We start from the raw sequence: 14,401 nt of genomic DNA on the forward strand, positions 1-14,401 counted from the left end.
CTGGGACAGTGGAAGGTGTCCCTGCCATGGCAGGGTATTTAAGGATATTAAAGCCCAAATAATTCTGTGATTCCATGATTCTGTGATGTTAGTGGGAGCAAAACCCAAAATCATCCCAAAGCCTTTAGGAGAAGGGCTCTGCACCTCAGCTCAAGCTGCAATCCAGAAGGGACCATGTGCCAAGGGCTGAGCGTGCTGCAGCAAATTACAAATTAACAGCTGGTATTTAGCAGGCTGTGAATTATTTGCATGTATTTCTGAAGCCTCCTGACACAATACTGTGTAGGCTGCAGCATGGGCAAAGTTTTGGACAGGCAGCACTGCAATGGAACTGCAGAGTACATGGGGAAATACACGGGGACGCATTACGAGGCAGTAAAACATTGTTATGCAGTGCAAAGCATCCAACTTTTAAAAAAGCCCAGCTTTATTTATGTGCTATACTGCAAATTCAATTACAGGATTGAAAATTAGCTACAGGTTTTCTGCCTAAAACTGCTTGTACTCATTTTAGTGCGGGCTTCTTTCTGTCTCTATGCCTAAACTATTCCATTAAACACGGGAACATGGTGACAATCTTCTGCAGCTGCAAATTCTGCTCGGTGCTCTCCTAAATGTGGGCTGGTCAAACTAATCCAGCACGTAACTCATCTGCTCTGAAACATCAGTATTTCATTTACCATTAACTTAATGAAAAAAAAAAAAAAAAGAAAAAAAAATTTAAAATAGTCAAAGCAAGAAGAGGCAGCTCTCTACAGAAAGGTGCCTGGGAGGGTTCAGCAGGCAGGGTTCAGATACCATTGTACCATGCAGGAGCACCAGCATTGCCTGGAAAGTGTCTGAAGAAACAGCTAGAGGCATTATCTCTGAATAGTGTTACATATTTCCATTTAAAAGTTCAAAACCAGCGTTTTCCACTCATTTCTTCTTTCTCCTTCATGGTGAAAGGAGAACAGTTTTCACCATGAAAACTGAAAACTGTTACGATTTCACCTCAACAGCAATGTAAAATTTAGCAAGAGAGGAATTTTAAAATTGCAATACTTTAAAAATCCACATTGGAACAACAAAATAAGGCAAGCACTGAGGTGGATGAAATGTCTGTTTTCTATAACTTGCAAGTGCTCATTTAGAGCTAAGAATCATCATATTTTGGGAAACTGAGGGTACATTTTTATGAGTCAACATCTCAAACTGTGCAGCCAGTTTTCTCAGTCAGATTTATCCACTTTCCCTGGTCAAACTCCGTGTGCCATCCCAGAACAGATTTTACTGCAAAGACTTGTTTGACAAAAAATCAAAACACAAAAAAACCCAAACCAAACCAAATCAACCAACCAACCAAAAAACCCCAAGCAACCAAAAAAAAAAAAAAAAAAGCCTTAAAACAACGAATAGATAAACATGCTAACAAAGCTGTCATTGTATGTATTACAAACTAAGCTTGTAATGGGATTATTCTTTGGAAAATTCGTTAAAGGAATGAAGTTTGTGATGCAGCAAGCTTAGAGAAAAAATAATGAATTCACAGATGTTCACCTTAATGAACAACAGATTGAGAATATATTATTAAATTTAAAAGGAAAAGTTTGCATATGTTGTCAAAATTAGGTTTTGATCCCTACAAACGTGCTATTCTGAATAATCAATTAATAATTGATTAAAGGCTTCCTCCAAATTTATAATTTTGGAACATTTCATTATTTGTTTAATTTCTCCTGAGAACTCAATAGATCAATGTGTGAACAAGTTACTCCTGAACACCTTAATATCTAGTATCCACCTCTGACAGAAAAAATCCCACTAAAGTGATGAAGAAGTTGCCATATTGTTAAGGCTACACAACATCGACCTTCCTGGGACAAGCATCCTCTTTCTGGAGGATTTTCCCACCTTGCCTGTGCTGTGTAGCAGCTGCTTTAGGAACCAGATCTCTCAGCGTGGGAAGGAGGATGGATTTGGGCTGCACCAGCCCTGGGCCTGCGGCAGGAGCCACTCCAGGAGCCAAAGGTGGGAAGGAAGAGAGGGAGCCAAGGACAGCTCCCACCCCTCACACAAACCCCAACCCTGGGAAAAGGCATCCAGCTCAAAGGCACTCAGGAAGTTAAAATAGTGTCACACACAGAGCTGCAGTTTATGGTGTCTCATTTCAGGAATGAAAGCTCACTACAGATCTCTTCCTACACAGCTGCTGTGAGTGCTGATGCCATGAAATCAGGGTTGGGAGAAAACCTCTACCAAACGAGGGAGGAATTTTATCATTTCCACTACACTACACTTCAGAGTGTGGACTTTGGGCCAGTCCTTTATGCAGTGCCATATCAAATTAACAGCAGCAAACATCATGGAGCTTAACGAGCTCCCTGTGGATGGTGGGGAGATGCCTGCTGGATCCTGCCTGCTGACAAGGAAAAATGCCTTGGACAGGAGAAACTCGTGTAATTTCAGTGGATTACAAAGCAAGCTGCAATCTGAAAGCTGTGAAAAGTCACAAGAAATCTTGCTTTGAAATATTCTTCCACTGCCTACTTCTGTTGGCAGCCACAATATGGAATATTCCCAAGAGTCCAAGTCCCAGAGTTGAACAGGGAGCATGGAGCAAAGTGCAAAGGAAAGACCAAGGGCTGCTTGGGGTCTCACTTAATTTCCATGCAGCTGGACACTCTCTGCAAAAACACAGAAGATAAAATGTCCCGACAAACACCCCCTGCAGTGCTTCAGCATCTCTAACTCGGCATTAGAGGCTCAGCTCAAACTGGCAGCAAACTGAATTGGGACGACCAGGAATGTCCAAACCCTCTCCTGGAGGATGCTCCTCTGCAACCCTCGGCAAGGTCAGCCAGCAGCCTCTGTGTCAGTGGGTTAAGGGAAGCAGTTTTTGTGTTCTTCTCCAAATCAAGTCTGTAGAGAGATGTTTCAGGAGTGTTTGGAGCCTTTGTTGGGCAGCTGAACAACTCCATCATTGCAGCTCAGTGCAGACCAAATCACAAACCAACACCCAAAGAATTTAGTCCCTGAAATAAAAATTGCTGTTGGGCACATGGCTTCTTAAAAGCCCTTCTCCTACTGACATCTATTTTTTTTATTATTATTATTTTAATTTCTTGGCAGAAAAAAACCAAAGTGAAATCAATTTCACACACATACACACTTGCAAATACATGGAATATACAAATAATAATAATAATAATATATATTGTGTAGGAACTGAATGTCTCTTCAATGCAAACCCAATTTGTCCCTACAGGAATGTTAACAGAGTGTAAACAGTATTTTGGGAGAAGTTACCTCATCACTGTTACCTCAATAGCTCTCAGAGGCTGTGAAAGGATGTTTGTGATTTATAGCAAGCTATAATATAAAGTGAATTTATGGCACCATAAAACCAGCCAAAATCTCCACACAAAATCAACACCATCTTGCCAGGACTTACGTAAGTAGCAGAGCTTATTTTCCAAGAAATAAGGATTGACTTTCATATTGGTTCTCTTTCACTGAAATACCAGATTTTTCAAATGAAAATATAGCCCTAAAATAATTCCCAGGTTTACATTAGATGAGCTGTTTTTTTAATGCCAATCATTTGACTTGGAGCTGTAGAGGTTCATCCAGAACATTTCATATAACCATTCCTCACATTAAAAGAAGAAGAAAAAAGAAAAGAAAAAAAAATACAGGTAAAGGCATAATTTAACAAACCTCTCATATCTAAAATGATTTCAAACTCACAAAAAAAAAAAAAAAAAAAAAAAAAAAAAAAAAAAAAAAAAGCTTTCTTGTTCAGATGCAGAATATTCTGAAACCTAGACAAAATAGACAAGGAGAAAATGAAATACTGTACTTGGAGAGGCTGATAACAGAGCTTGTAACAAAAAACTCTTTTCCACCTGGCTTTTGTAGACCCCAGAAAACATGTTCAGCAAATTCAAATGCAGATGAGCTCAGGATGGAAAATACCCATCTACTCCTCAAGATTCAGCCAAACCATGGGCAGAGAAACCCTTCCCAGCTGCCTGCGTTTGGAAATGCTTCTGAAGAGTTGTAATCCATATGGAAAGTGGTCATCAGAGACGTTTGTTTAATAGCTTTATTAATTCTGTTTGTTTATTGAAAGCCCTTAACCAAACGGAATATTAATGCTATTTTCTGCAAGACATCCCAACAAGCCTAATCCTCAGATGTGCAGCAACTAATTAAAAAGTTGCGTGGATGAGAATTGGGTTACCCTTCACTTTGTCAGCAGACTTGCACACTGAAGCATAGATTTCCTGTACTTACTTAGACTGAAAGTGATTTAATTATGAAACAGAGTGCAACTGCAATATAAATGCAATTCATCAAAACAAAATACGCACTTGGAGCTGTGTAAAAGTGCAAATTTACAGATGACGTAAATATAATATTTTACTGGGGAAGAAAATGTTTTTTTGAAATGCCATAAAACCAGCAGTGAAATGCTGAAGAGCTGCAGTAAAACTAAGTAAAAGAAAATTAGAGCTTTATAACAAGAGCAACTCCTTTTCTACAGAATTGGTCATATTTGCCAGAGATGCTGCTCTCATGCAACTATTCCCATTATCTCTCCTCATTTTGAAATTACTTTGAGGCATAAGAATAAGGAGAATAAGGATGATGAGTATTGAACGGTTGAGTCTAGACAATAGGCATGAGCTGGCCTTTGTCTTCTCCTGAGAGACCTTCTGAGATTATGTGATGCTGCACCTTTTTCTTTTTCTCTCTGAGAAATGGATGACTGAAGTCAGCAAATAATTTAGACAAAGCCCAGCTTTCACAAGCCTAGGCAGAAGAATATTTCTCTGATGTTTTATTTTCTTTATAAGAATGGTTCTATTCACTTAATGCATTTAAATACGTAATAAAGAAAGGAAGAACTAAAATGAGGGAGCTCTTTCCTTTTGCTCCCAAGAACTTCAAAAGAAACAAACTATTATATAAAATCAAATCAGGTAATATCTTCTGGTTTAGACTGCTCGGCCTTTTCTTAAACTTGAAGAACAGATGAATTATGACTGTTCATGCCACCATTTACATGAATTAGTACTTCTTTGCCACACAGAGTATCATCACTAGGTTCCAGAAATTAATGTAGAGAAACAGAGACATGAAAGTGCTCGATGTGTTTGCCAAGATCAAAATTTGTTGTACACTTAACATCCCAAACTAGAAATGCAGCGTGCTGGCAAACACTGTTTTCTTTAAAAAAATGACTGCTGATGTTCATACCCGTGGGAGACAGCTTTCACCTGCTAACGAGGAATCTATTTGAGAAATGAAAACGGTGCAGAGCAGAAATGGAAGACAAATGGTCTGCTAACAAAAGCGAAAAAAACCCCCCGAGTTTATTTCTCTTTTTTCCCTTTTTCAAGATTAAAACAATTTATACAACACAGAGTTTTGAATTTGCAGGAAAATGTGGAGTAGTTCACATATTGAACAGACTGTGAGTGAGGCAGTGTGACCTTGCCACTGTCCTGTTGAATCTCAGGTTTAATAACAGAGGCTGAATCACTGCTGGAGCAGTGGCCTGTGTGGTGCTAAAGGAGGAATTCCCTGCTACAGCAACTCAGAAATGAACCATCACTGCAGCAAGATGTTAGTACAAGGGTGTAATTAAAGTTCCTGCTAACTGGAAGAAAAATCGAGGTCTTCTTACATGATTAAGCATCTCCTGCCCTGACTTTTAAGACAAAGTGTCTGACCTGTCTAAACTACAGGCAGGAGTTTCTCTGTGAACTTACTTGCAGAAGGTTGGAAGGTGAAGCAAACCAAATTCTCCTTTACATTTACAGCTTTGTACTCCACAACACACTTCCTGCCACATCTCATTTGCATGCAAGGTTCTCGTTTTCCTAGACACAACTTCCTCACCTAGATCTTCTGTCAGTAACACCAAGCTTCTCTGGTGTCATCAATATTCCACTGCCTGAAAAAACCCACAGATATTGCAGCACACTAAGGACTGGCCAAGAGGTCTTTAAATTTCACCGTTCTCCCTTCCAAAGCAGGCATTTGTTCCCCTCACAGCTGAAAGGCTGATTTGCAGAGGCTTTTATAAGGAATCAGACAATACAGTAAATTAAAGGACAAATAAAACATATTAAAAGTCAGCTATAAATGCTCCTTTTTAAAACAGGAAAAAAAACCCTCTCTGTAAGTCTTGTTTCACTGAGATATCAAAAAAACCCAAAATCCTAACAATCATTCTATGACTCAACTTCCAGCCATGCCTGCTGAAAGCTATTTATGCCACCCGATAATTTGGTTGTTTTATTTTTTTTTTCCTTTCTCTCCTAAACTGAATAGAACTGAGCTGATGAAAGAGTGGGTTTGATTTCTCTGAATCAAAGGTATGATTAAAAATTAAAGCCAAGTTCCATTTTCCACATCTCATGTACTGTGTGACACGGGACACATGGAAATCTTTGTGTGTGCACAGCTCAACATCAGCTCCACAAAGTCTATTCCCACCCATGGAAACCTCTCAGCTCCAAGCCCTTGACACAGACCTGCTCGGTTTTTGGGGAGCACAGAGCAGCCTGGCAGGAAATAAAAATCCTTTTCTGGCCCTCTGGATCCAGGTGCCTGCCCGGCTGTACTGTGGGCTGGTGTGCAGCCAGCAGACTGCAACATCACAGATGAGAAATGAGAAATTTTGAGGGCAATTGAGCACAATGAATTTTCACAGTGGATCAACACAAAGTCATTTAGAATGGGTATTTCTGAAGCACTGATACAATGAACACATTTATAGTGTTCAATGGCCCTAAAAAAATCACCTTTTCACCTGTGGCAAAGCTGCTGCTGGGAGTGACTCCTCAGATGTTGGATTTTAATGTCTATTTATATGCAATGTGCATAGATATATATGTCAGCTCACACACACGCACACCTTCAATGTGCCAAACAGCTTTTTGGCAAATTAATTAAAAAAAAAATGAACAAACAAACAAACACCTCTGTGGAAACAAAAGCTTCACCAAGCTTCCAACCCCTCATGCTTTTTGACTCTAACTGGTTGCAAAGTAATTCCATGGTAAAGGCAAATCTCAAGCCCAGGAATACAAAAGAAAAGTAAAGCTGGTGGGCTACAGAAATCTGGTTATCTTAAAAAGAAATAATAACAGCCCCTCATCCCCTCTAATTCTTCTCTTTCTTTTAAAATGCTGAATTGAGGAGTCCACTGTGCCCAACTATGGTACAAGGGAGTTACTTAATTGTCTTTCAGCTTCATTCAGTTTTTCTGCTGTAGCTTATAGGAGGGTACACATACTCACCCATAGATTCTCATTTTTCTTTTGGGTTTTTATGCCTAATCTGGGTTATAAAAAAGATCAGAGCTGTACTTTTACTATTGAGCTACTTCAGCAGCCCCAGCAACTCTTTTGTCCGTGCTGGGCATTTCAAGTGAGCCTGTGTTTGCATCAAAGCCTTGCCTTGGCCCATGGCTAGTTATTATATCTGCAGGCATGGCAGCTAACCACAGGCAACTCCATTCCAATTTATTCTGCACTGTCTCCATGCTTCCCTTCTCAGGGATTAAGCACCTTGAAGCAACCATCTTGTTGCTATTTCTGTGACCGATGCTGGTTATTTCTGAAATAACAATACATGCTTCAGTAATAACAAGTCATTTCCCCTTCCTCTGACTGACGAATGGATTTGCCACATTCTTCTGTTAGTGCTCTCCAGACCAGTCAAATTAACCTTTTGCCTGTCTAACAGCCCGTTTCAGTGCTCTGTGCCCTCAGCACAACCTGTCAGAGCAGTTAAAGTACATCAGAACTGGGAGACTCCCAGACACCAGTTAGAGATTACACAGAGTTCTGGCACTTGTCTGTTCTGCTGTTTGGAGGGAAAAGACTTACAACTTTCTTTCCTTGCCCAGGGGCTGCACACCAGCCACAGGAGTTTCCTTTCACAGGTAAAGCACTGAAGAGCACATTGTAGTGTCAATAAAGCTGTTCTGGGAAGACAGAATAACTCTATCCTTTATTACTAAACTATGAGGCTGTGGATGAGCATCATGTGATCATTTTAACAGCAAGTTAAATTCCTTCCCTTTCTACCCTTTCCCTTTTGACTTCTCCAGCCTGCAGAAGGCTGCTGATACTTCAGGTAGTACCGGCATGAAAGCGTGACACCCAAAGGACATATCTGCCAAAGAGATAAGACACTTTCTAAATTAGGGAGCTGGAGGAAGGATATTTACCTTGAGAGCTGCAAGATCCCAATGCCACTCCTCCCTTTATGATATCCAACCCTAGGTTTATAGTGCAGATGGAGAGGTATTCACAAAAAAATTCCTGCTTCTGTCTGTCTTCCTTTGAGAAAGTATTGTGATCCCAGTGGTAGGAACAGTGGCAGAAAATAATACTTTAGTGGCAACTAATCCTCTACAGTTATTTCTGAGAGTGCTGGAATCCAACCCTCTCCTATTAAAGAGCTTTTCTTCCCCTTAGTAGAATCAAGAACAAAGCGCTGAGTAACCCTCCTAAATCTCATTTCAATTCCTCAGGCTGATGCAGCAGCTGCCAAAGGTGGCTCACTGAGGTATCTCCTTATCTGCACAAGCCAGTTTATAAAGTCACTAAAGGCTCTCAAGGCCCCAAAAATCTTTAGGATATTGATAGGTGATCACTCACAGGGTCCTTTCTCCCTTAATGGCCTGGTTCAAATCCTGGGTGCCAGGAAGGGAACTAATCCCTGTGAGTGCCAGAGACGGGCAAACACAGGCTGCCAGGGGCAATCCCAGCCAGGAATGGGCAAGCAGATCTTCCTCTGTTAGCTTTTTGACTCTGCAGTTCCACAGCTGGAAAATGACAGGGTTGAGGAAATACAAAGTGCATAGATTAAGATGCTGTCACTAGTGGAAAAGGCAGCAGCCATTTCCACTGCCGCTCCATTCCTCAGAGGAGAATTCAAGACAGCTTGTTGGTATTTGGATTTTTTTTGTATTTTGTTTTGTTTTTGTTTTTTTTTTTTTTTCGATTTCTCTGACAGCGTTCTGAGATCTGGACAATCTTCGTGAGGAGGGTTCTGGGATTTTTTGGTTGGTTGGTTGGTCTTTTATTTGTTTGTTTTTGGGGAGTTTCGCTGGGTGGTTTGGTTTTTTGGTGGTTTTTTTCCCTGTTTTGTTTGTTGTCCTTCTCTTAGACCCTGCATCCCCTCACAATGACAACTATCTGTTGTTTTGTGCTAGTTTCTCTGCTTGAACAAACAGTAAAATGAATCCTCCAATACAAAGCCTTTTTTTTTTAATCCCCTTAGTTACTTGTGTAGATGATGAACATATTTTTTTATATGGTTGATAAGATGAAAAGAAATTAGAGAGGACAAGAATAATTTTGACTGAAAACAACTTCTGGAGCTTGTCTAGTCCAACCTCTTGCTCAGAGAACATCCACCTAGAAGGTATTGCCCTGAGCCACGTCTAAATTTCTCCAAGGATGGAGATTCCAGAGGATTTCTGGGGAACCTCTCCCAGAGTTAGGTGCTTACAGTGTCTCTATTTTCTCTGCTCTTCTCTGTGGCATCTGCAGATTGTGATGAGATCTTCCCTTCACCTCTTTTTCTCCAAGAGGGACAAACCCAATTCCTAGCCTCTCCTCACAGGACATGCACCAGCTCTTGGTCACCTAACTCTGCCTAACTTTTTCCAGTAAATCCATGTTTATCTCAGAGCAGGGAGTCCAGACACAGCCCAGACTCCAGGCAGGGGCTTACAAGAGCTCAAGAGTACAACAGTAATTTCTTTGGACCTACTGCCTGCATTGGTGCTAATGCACCACGGAGTGTGTTTGGATTATTACATGTAAAGTGTTTTGCAATTGAAAATCTCTTTCCTGTCTAAAGCATCCTCTTAGTCAAGGGAAAAAAACAACAACAACAACACCAAACAACAAAACAAATCAACAAAACTCTGCAAGTCCAAAAGATATTAAGGTCTCAGAGATCAAGCTTTGGAAATTTGTGTTGTGAAGGTTATTATGTCAGTGTCCTCCCAGGGAGGTCTGACAGAGGAAGAAAATATCCGAATACGACAGAACATACTGTACCACACTTCTCACAGCTCAATCCAATCAACAACCAAGGACACAACCTCAATAAATTCTTAATAAGTTTACCAATCCTTATAGTACAGATACTCACAGACCATTAATATCTAGCTGCCAGAATATTGCATCTGCTACTATATGAACTTGATAGAGTCAAATAGAATTTCTTTTCTATACTCAACACAATCAGTAGAAGCAACTATTTCAGGTGCTGTCATAAAATCAGAAAAATACATATTAGTTTAGCTGTCAACATTTCAACAATCCAGACTGTGCTTATTTTAATATTTAATTATTTTCTAAAACTACGACAGAGATGCTGCTCTGAAAGTGGTACCACCCTCTACTTTAAATTACTGCCCTGATTCTGAAGTTATAAATGCACTTTGTTGAATTTGCCCAGACAAAAAAAAAAAAAAAAAAAAAAAAAAAAAAAAAAGAAGTGAGTTTTGTAAATCCTCTCTGTACACAGTGAGAAACTGGTGCAAAATAGTAGATCCTCTATCATCCCTGACAGGGTAATGAATGCAGTCGAAAGGTGGAAGGTATGGCTTGTGCTTCTCTGCAGAAACATTGTTTATTCCAAGAAGGGAATCACCAAAGAGAATGGGGTAGAAAAGTGCCTTTGATCACCCTCAGGATGTCCTCTGTGCCTCTCAGCCACTGTTCAAGGAACTCCTTAATTGTCCACTATTGTCTTTTTTTAATTCTTCTGCTATTCTCCTCTGAAATGACTGATTAATTTTTGCAATTTGATTGAAAAACTTGTTCTATCATCAGATAATAACGACTAGAAAAGAATTGCTACAATTTCTGTGGAGTTTATAAAGGTCGTTTTTAAGCAAACACAAACACAAACACATGTGCTTCAGCATTTATATTTACCTGTTACTTGCTCAGGTGTTTCTAGTTTGATCTCCCTTTTAGTAGCTTTCCTAATAAACTGCTTTAAAGAATGCAGTCTTTAACTTACTACAGAGAAATTGAGAAATCGCATGAATAAATTAAACAAAATTAAGTTGTGCTTCATTTTAATAAGGTTACCTTTCTTCACAGCAAATCCAGTCAAACCACACCGAGCACACAAAGCCAGCAGTGACTGTGCTTTCTGTTGCTGACTTGACTCAAATCTCACAATAAAGTTCCAAAAACTTGAGCTACAAACTGCAGCAGCACAGGTTGTTAGAGTGGACTGAGGTCCATGGAAAGAGAGCCAGTGCCAGGAGACAAAAGCACTGTAACATTGCATTTAGCAGCTTGTTCTATTTATTGGTTTAGCAGCCCTCCTTCCCTCCTTCAGAGAGCAGAAATAGTGCCCACCTGTCCGTCTCCCCAGCTATTATGGCTGGTGTTGCCGACAGGGGAAATGGGAAAGCTCAGAGAGGAAGCGACTCACAAAACCCAAACCATTTTTTATTCTGCTATAAACCCATAAGACAGCATAAAGGCAGCGCAACGCCAGCTAAACCGGTGTAGCTGACAGGTATATGCACTGAAAATATGCTGGCAATTAGGAGCCTTGGCTAAAAAAAAGCAAACACACACAACTTTCATCACGACAGTGCTCCTGCCCACACATTCCTGCCAGCTCCCAGCCCTGGCACCAGCACACAGCTGGCACAGAAGGAGTCCTGTCCTGGAAAGGGATCCTCTGTGGTTTCTCTCCAAATCCCCGCAATCTCAGCTCTCAGCACTGACAGAGAACAAATGCCTTTTGCTTCAAGGAGCTGCTCTTGAGCAGGAGGCCCAAAGGAGAGGATTAGGAGCTCTTGTACCAAAGGCAGCACGGATGAACACGAGTCTTTCTCTGGTACCAGAGGAGCTTTCATGGAAAGGTGCCACACGTGGGGAAAGCACTCAAGCATCACCTGGCACCTCCTGCCAGATCTGTCCCAGGGAGCAGGAGCAGAGCCCCAGGCTGGCACAGGACTGATCTGCACACACCTGTCTGCTCCCATGCAGAGACCTGGAGGAGCTGCTGCTTCATGCTGTCCCCAGCATCTGCACACAGAAGCTCTGATGTAGAATATCAAAAGACATTTTCAAAAATTCTTACATTTTCCTTTTTTTTTTTTTTTTCTATTAATTTATTTTTTTTTAACAGGCAGGAAGAGGACTGAATGGAGTTTGGAGGCTTCCAAAGGCAGAGGAGCAGGTGATTCAGTCAGGACATGGGGGCATGTTGTATGCTGTGAGGCTGAAGTTCTATTTCCTCCTCCAATTTGTCAAACAGAACGTTATAAAGAGCTACAGAACCAAGAAATGTCAGACAAATACAGAAAAAAAAAGCTTTGAAACCTTTTGTGATAAAGCAAAATTAACAAGTATAGTTACAACAGCTGCATGAACAACTGTGTTTCCAAGGCAACAACTCACAATTCTTACAGCTATAAAAAAATCCTGGGCACCACGGGGGAGTCGTGAAATTAGGGAGACTCCAGCTAAAATAGAATACAGAAAAACGGACTAAAGCAAGGAAGAGGCAGGAAAGCTGAAATTATGAAACCCACACTGCTTTGAGCAGCTGGAGCCCCAGCACACCTTGGTGCTGGTTTGGAGGAGCCCTGGTCCTCAGCTCTGTCCCATCCCTGCCCCTTTGTCCCCCACACTGCCCACTCTCAGTGCCACAGGAAAGCAACTGTTAGCCGAAAATTGGCAGAGCAAAATTACTGCCACTTTTCTTGCAGGGCAATGGCACAGAGCTGCCTGTGCTGTTTTCTGGCTGAGGAAGTGTCTGCCTGTAGGAAAGCACCCCACACCAGAGCAGGTGTCTCCATACAGGGAAAGGGTTAAGACTCATCCCAATTCCTTTTAGGGGGAGAACACTGGAAGTTTCTTTGCTCTCCTGGCAGTAATTGGTCCAAAATTGTCCAATACTTAAGGGAGAGCACAAGGCTCCTCAGTGCAATTTTGGGGTGTTGTAGCAGGTGTGTGGGACCTGTCCTTACACTGTGCTTGGCTTCGTTCTTTGTTTTTCGTATCATTTTTTTTCTTTCATTTAACCCTTTTTGCTTTTTCTACACACCTGTGACCATGCCATCTTGCTGAATTCCTTAAGCTATTTTCTGGACACCCTCAGAGGTGTTGAGTAACTCAGTGTCTCCTCTCTTAGCAAAGCAGTGGGATAAGCTAATCCCTCAGAATCAATCCATACAAAGGAAGCTGAAAACTCAGTGCTTTTCATTTAACATTATTGCTGTGCATATGTTAACAATAAAATGTTAAGCCTGATGATTCAAAAAGCAACTTTTTTTTTTTTTTTTTTAAACAAACTCACTAACATAATTAATTCCTCAGAAATAACTTGAAGATTCACATAAATTTGCAAGCAATACCTCTTGGGCACACTGGATTATGTGTCATGTGACTAGGTAGGTGTGTGTGCAAATCAAAGAGATAAAACCAAATTTAGGGAGTTAAAAACACATAATCACACACCATGTATGGGCACTTGGTAAGGACTGCTAATTTAAAAAGCCCACAGGCACACATCTTTCCTCCAAAGCATTGGAATTTGCAGTGTGAGGCTTGGGAAGGTACAACATCAAGTCATGGAATTGGACATATATTTCATTACTAGCACTGGCAATTGGTTCCCAGATGAGAATATCCTGGGCAGGTAAACAGACCCTGAACAGGTTTTTTTTTTTACCCCTGGGAACCAAGGCCCTCCTCTGGGGCAGTGGTGTGAGCTCAGGGCAGTGGGACAGGAATGGTTATTTTGCACTCAAAGGGAAATGCAATTTATTCAATGCTCCTGCACTACCCCGGCCATGTCTCTGTGTCAGTGGATCAGTTCTGCATCCAGCCCCCTCACAGAGTCCCTAGGGCTGCAAAAGCCCTACAAGATCAAGTCCAAGTTAACCAGCAGTGCAGTGTTCACCACTAAACCACCTTCCCAAGTGGCAGCACATTTTCTGAGGACTTCCAGGGATGGTGATTCCACCACGTCCTTGTTCTGATGCTTGATCATCCTTCCAGTGAAGAATCTTTACCTGATATCTGATTTTAACCTCCCCTGGCATAACTTGTGGATGTTTTGTCCCATCCTGTCACTTGTTACCTGGGACAAGAGATCAACCCCCACCTCAGTGCAAACTCCTTCAATTATTTCCTGTAAATTCAAGACCTCAGCTCTCTCATGCCTCACTGATAAATGCAGTATTACTAATCTTTGATTTTCATGATTTGCACCGAGTGAAACACCCAGGTAAATTCCTACACCTCTCCACACCTGTGGCTCAACACGCACTGGTCTGATCCTGGAGCACATTTCTCCTGCTTTAGTGACAATTCCTGCATAGTGCTGATCAAAGAATTAGTGA

This window comes from Sylvia atricapilla, chromosome Z (assembly GCF_009819655.1).
Source record: "Sylvia atricapilla isolate bSylAtr1 chromosome Z, bSylAtr1.pri, whole genome shotgun sequence".
In the NCBI taxonomy this organism is placed as follows: Eukaryota; Metazoa; Chordata; class Aves; order Passeriformes; family Sylviidae; genus Sylvia; species Sylvia atricapilla.